This window comes from Paramormyrops kingsleyae, chromosome 19, assembly GCF_048594095.1.
Source record: "Paramormyrops kingsleyae isolate MSU_618 chromosome 19, PKINGS_0.4, whole genome shotgun sequence".
Classification (NCBI taxonomy): domain Eukaryota; kingdom Metazoa; phylum Chordata; class Actinopteri; order Osteoglossiformes; family Mormyridae; genus Paramormyrops; species Paramormyrops kingsleyae.
In genome coordinates, this window is record NC_132815.1 from 25,758,421 (window position 1) to 25,764,420 (window position 6,000).

The 6,000-nt window shown below is 39.5% G+C and overlaps 1 long non-coding RNA gene across 2 annotated transcripts in view; it reads left to right on the top strand.

Annotated features, from left to right (window-relative positions):
• The window catches only part of LOC140581227 (uncharacterized), a 67,097-nt gene extending 66,550 nt beyond the window's left edge, over positions 1 to 547 (top strand). For both annotated transcript variants that reach the window (XR_011984285.1, XR_011984284.1), the window contains exon 5: positions 317 to 547. This is a non-coding gene — a long non-coding RNA (uncharacterized lncRNA). The remainder of the gene's footprint in view (positions 1 to 316) is intronic.
• The last annotated feature ends 5,453 nt before the right edge of the window (positions 548 to 6,000 follow it).

Below are 6,000 nucleotides of genomic sequence, written 5' to 3' on the forward strand. Positions count from 1 at the left end.
CCTTAAATTATTTTAAAACCACAGATAACATATGCACTGTTTTATTAGAACAAAATATTCAAGTTTTAATAGTTGAGCATATTTACATATTAAAAATACTAACTTTGTCAGTGAACTATGAGGGGGGAAAATCATTAATCATAATTGAGGTAAAATTATTTATTTTTAATTAATCATGATATTGATTTAAGGTCATATCGCCTAGCCCTAAGCAGAATCTAAATTTTCAATCATAAGCAAGTGTTCACCTATACACTTAAAAATACTTTGGGAAAATATTAATAGTAATAACATTTTTTTGCTCTGTCATTCACAGGTGGCTTGAAAAAAATGCTCTTACAAGCAACATTACAAGAAAAGACGGTGTCAAAGTAGCTAATTGTTGCCCAGGACAGGGGAGGGAATCGAATTGCGAGGACCCGAGGTGGCGACCAAGATTGGTAAGTGGCGCCCCCTTAGTCCCTCGTGGGCTCCCTCTCGGGTTGGGTGGGTGGTTGTCTTGGGGATGCGTGGCTGTGGGCCCTTGTGCCGGGGGGATGGCGGGGTGGCCTCGGTTGCCTGGTTCTCCTGCCTTCGCCTTGGGCCTGGGGGGGGGGGGGGAGGGTGCTGTCACCTCCCCTGACGGCATCAAATGCCAGCACATCCAATGACAAATCAGGTCACACCTACACTTGCACATATATACAAGAATGGCTGAGCGATCAATATCATTATTATTATTACTTTTTAGGGTATGTTATAGATATAGGAATTGAAATATACATATATATGGGTACGATCACGTGTGTGTATGCTACATATATATAATACCGATTTGTCACATTATTAATTATTATTATTATCACTGATGTTGTTATAATTTTTGTTGTTTGATGAGTGTTATGTTTCTTATGGTTGTTTGTATTCTGTATTCCCCTATACTTAATTTTTTTCCCATCCCACCTACATTATTAGTGTTATTATTTCTGTATACCTTTTTTTTTTAGTCCCTCGTGGGCTCCCTCTCGGGTTGGGTGGGTGGTTGTCTTGGGGATGCGTGGCTGTGGGCCCTTGTGCCGGGGGGATGGCGGGGTGGCCTCGGTTGCCTGGTTCTCCTGCCTTCGCCTTGGGCCTGGGGGGGGGGGGAGGGTGCTGTCACCTCCCCTGACGGCATCAAATGCCAGCACATCCAATGACAAATCAGGTCACACCTACACTTGCATATATATACAAGAATGGCTGAGCGATCAATATCATTATTATTATTACTTTTTAGGGTATGTTATAGATATAGGAATTGAAATATACATATATATGGGTACGATCACGTGTGTGTATGCTACATATATATAATACCGATTTGTCACATTATTAATTATTATTATTATCACTGATGTTGTTATAATTTTTGTTGTTTGATGAGTGTTATGTTTCTTATGGTTGTTTGTATTCTGTATTCCCCTATACTTAATTTTTTTCCCATCCCACCTACATTATTAGTGTTATTATTTCTGTATACCTTTTTTTTTTTTTTTCTCTCCCCCTCTCCCCATGGTGATTGATGTCTGTTATTGTTACGCTTTTTTTTTCTTTTTTCCACGGGACGGGTGAGTTAGGAGCGGCCACACTCTTTGCTCTTGAATGTAATGTAAAATAAAGTTGTCCTCCGAAGAGGGGGGGTGGTGGTGGGCAATAAAAAAAATAAAATAAAAAAAAAAAAGATTGGTAAGTGTCAAGCTTAATTTTAAAAGAAAACATAAAGCACAAAGGTTTGATAATAATAAATCCTAGGAGCTTTAAACCCCAGACCTGCCAACATGAGCCAGGCAAGCATTGTGACATCATAGTACTCTAGTATGGAGGACAACAGATGTCACTGATAAAGAAGTAGTTTTTTTTTTTACTAAATTATATTTAGATGCTCAGTTTTAGATGCATTTATAAATAAATTTATTCATCTATAAGTTAATAAACTTATTTAGTAAAGCAATTCATTATATTTTAATGGCAAAATGAGAATTTCCTAAAGGATTCATAAATATTAAAAATATTTAAAAAGGTTAATAAATGGATTAACAAAGTAAATTTTAAAAATTGCATTTAATGAGGCAATTCATTAATCAATTAATCAGTGTGCTATTAAATACAGTAGGTATTTAGGGGTTTTCTGTGAAATGACAAATAGGATGTACCTACTGTAGCCCAAATGAGCGCTACATAAGACCAAGCTGGGTTACCCATATAGGCCTTCTATTGAGCCCATTAAGGGCACATCATTAGCCCATGTGGGCTAACCCATATGGGGCCACCATGGAAACTGTGGACAAAATTGACTGGGCCCCACTTGGGTTTCCCAGGTGGTGTCCACATGTCAACCCAAGTGCATCCCATGCGGGCCCCACATGAATGTGCTGGCTGGGTTGTTTTGACCAGTTAGTGGTGAGAAAGCAGGCACACCCATCCATCCATTGACCAACCTGCTTATCCTACTGGGTCACGGGGGGGTCTGGAGCCTATCCCAGAAGCATGAGGCAGGGAACAACCCTGGATGGGGGGCCAGCCCATCGCAGGGCACACTCACACACCATTCACTCACACATGCACACCTAAGGGCAATTTAGCAACTCCAATAGTCTCAGCATGTCTTTGGGCTGTGGGGGGAAACCGGAGTACCTGGAGGAAACCCCATGATGACATGGGGAGAACACAAGTGGAGACTCGAACCCAGGTCCCAGAAGTGGGAGGCAACAGTGCTAACCACTGCACCACCATGCCGCCCCGCAGGCACACCCATCACATTAAAATGTTAATTTAAAATTTTTGGTGCCAAATAATCCCTGTGGGTGACTAGACCCGTAATTTAATTTATGTTAAAAGTCAATTTACACGTTCAGCACCATTTGGCAGTGTTCAAAAGTGTAGTTAAAAACAACATAAAACAAAAATTGTGAAAAAAAAACTAGGTTTCTTGGTTCTTATATATAGGCATAGGTACATAATAATAATAATAGCAATAATAATGATGATGATGATAATAACAACAACAACAACAGCCTAATTACTATATATCTGTATATTTACTTGGCAATAATGTATTTATTTGACAATAAAAAAGCACTCCTGTTAGGTCATGTTTAATATTGTTCTTACATAGGCATAAGCCCTAATAATACCAATACTAATAGTAATAATAACAGTAGTGGTAGTAGTGTAATAATAATACTATCTATCTATCTATCTATAGTAATAATGTCTATCTGTCTATGTATCTATCTATCTATGTGGATACGCATCCGCGCGTATGCACGGGGGGGAGGTCGTTTATGCAGGGCCCTGTAGCCCCGAAGGATGACATGACTGGTCCCCAGGACAAATAAGTTTGAGGAACGCTGACCTAGAGTGCGGCCCAGCGTGGCTCCTGATGACATGTTAATGTCTTGGAGTGACAATTTCATTTGCATTTTACCGTTAACCCTCTGGGGTCTAGGGGTAGGAAACACACTTTCACTGACTGGGGCATGATCACACATTTCTTCAAATATCATAAACTTAATTCATGGCAAATAAATTATTTCTTATATATTTGTTTTGCCATCACACTCATCTTTATTTTAATATATATTGTAAATATGTCAGATTTTTGTTAAGTTTGAAATTTGACATCAAAGTATAGACATTGCAAAATGCAGTTTGGAACATTTGCAGAAACATTATAAAAGTACATAGTAAGCAATGCTGGCAGTTTGTTTTTATCCCAGATATCTGATCACCAAAGTCTTGGCTACATGAAGATGACTAAATGGTGTAGATGCAACATTCATTTGGATAAATAAATAAGAAAAACTTAACTCATGTCACTATTTCTGGCTCCTTTCATTGAATATGTAGCAACTTTCATGTGTATGAATGAGCCATTGTCACCTGGCCACGTCCCCAACCCCCTTTTATGGCGCTGAAGGGGATGTATCTAGATCGCGTTTCACCATTGCGCTGTTAATCAAATTACCATGCGAATGCGATTTGAATACGCGCTAATGTGGCTATTTAGAATGTGAATAGCGATCTTCGGGTGAGAGCGGTACTACACGCCCCCGATGCAGGTAAAACAAAGTAAGATGACATGGTTTACTTTTTTGCCGATTTAACCTAATTAAAAAAACTTTAATACTTCCGACAATGGACGTTTTGAAAAGAAGACAGATTACGGATTTAGCCAGCGTTTTTTTCATGATTCTACATTAAGATTTCAGCGAGATATAAACTGAAATAGACGCGAAAAGTACGCGATGTTGCCGACGACATACTCGACCCCAGAGAGTTAAACACTGACTTTTTAAAAATTGACTTTAAGTATTAGCAACAATTAAGGCTGTGCCATATCAAACCATCCACGATAACACTAGTATACATTTTTACGTGATAAAAAAGTGTCATATGGTGATATCAATGATAGACGCGATGCATTTAGGGCTGCCGCTCACAACTATTTTTCTATAGATTAATTTTGACTAATATCAACTGACGGTTAAATTAATCTATACGAATACTTTTCCTCCAGAAAATCAAACTGACCGTCTCAATTAGGTTAAGTTTATTTTGACAACAGTATACTGTATGTCATTGTAGGGCTTCAGATAGATAATGAACACCGGAGTTGTGGCGCTGTGTGGATGTTTATAAAAATAATAATAATAATAAATTTTATTTGTGGGCACCTTTCTAAAACCCAAGGTCACCTTACATAGCACATAAAAGACAAACAATAAAAACAAATAATCACAATTAATTTTACGCTCACAATTCTATGTGCCTAAAATTTCAATGAGAGATATATTGTGACGCCCAAAAGTTAGTAATCTGTGTCCTGCCAGCCAAGACGCGAACATCAGAATTCAGGCAACCAAGTTTATTGGGAGTGACACAAAGAGTAGTTGAAAGCCGGTTCCGGGTCGTTGCCAATAGCCGTCCAATCAGGTCACCAAAAGCCAAAGCGCATTCCGAAGTCGTGGTCAGGTCAATGAACACTGCATTCAACATCTAAACCTTCAGCTACAAAGCTAACAATAATTTAAGAGGTAGACTTGACATACTAGAGCAGTGATATGACCTGAGGAAATGGTGCGAGACACAATAACCAACAGCAATCTGTATAAGGTGTGATTCTTGGGTCAGAACCTATTCTTGGGGGTGCCATGGTGGTGCAGTGGTTAGCACTGTTACCTCATACCTTTGGACACGGGTTCAAGTCTCTGCTGGAACTCTAATGTGTGTGGAGCTTGCATGTTCTCCTGTCATCATGGGTTTTTTTCTATGTACTCTGGTGTCTCCCCACAGTCCAAAAACATGCTGAGGTTACTTGGATTTACCAAATTGCCCGAAGGTGTGCATGTGTGAGTGTGCCCTGTAATGGGCTGGTGCCCCATCCTGGGCTGCTCCCTGCCTTATGCGCCCATAGCCTTCAGGATAGGTTCGGAACCCCCTCACTACCCAAAATAGGGCAGGCAGTTTCAGAAAATGGATAAACCTACTCCTCACTGATCCTGACCTGGGATCCATTCTTTTGTGATCCTCTGCTTTTTGCATTGACTGAAAAATGCAGCAGACAACAATAAATACCTAGAGTTAGAATCTCTCTAGACCTGCTAGACTGATGTAAAGACCTTGACCTGTACTGTTGCTCTGCAGATGCTGAGAGGACCAGTCTTCCTGCTAGTGTCGCTAAAGCTAAAACCCTGGCTTCCTTTAAATCAGAGCTAGATAAGATTTTAACAACTACAGTATGAGCTATTAGTTAAGCTTGATGGCACGAATGGCCTCCTCTCCTTTGTAAATTTCCTACATGTTTTCCCCAAGCACTTTTCATGGGCAGTGAATTGGCCTTAGTAACATGTGAATTCATAAAAAGAAGTATGAAAGACATGAACACACAGACACACACATATATATGTGTGTATTAATTTATTTATTTATCTGGAAGGACAGGAGGAGGGGAGATCCCAATGAGAGAACACGCATTTCACA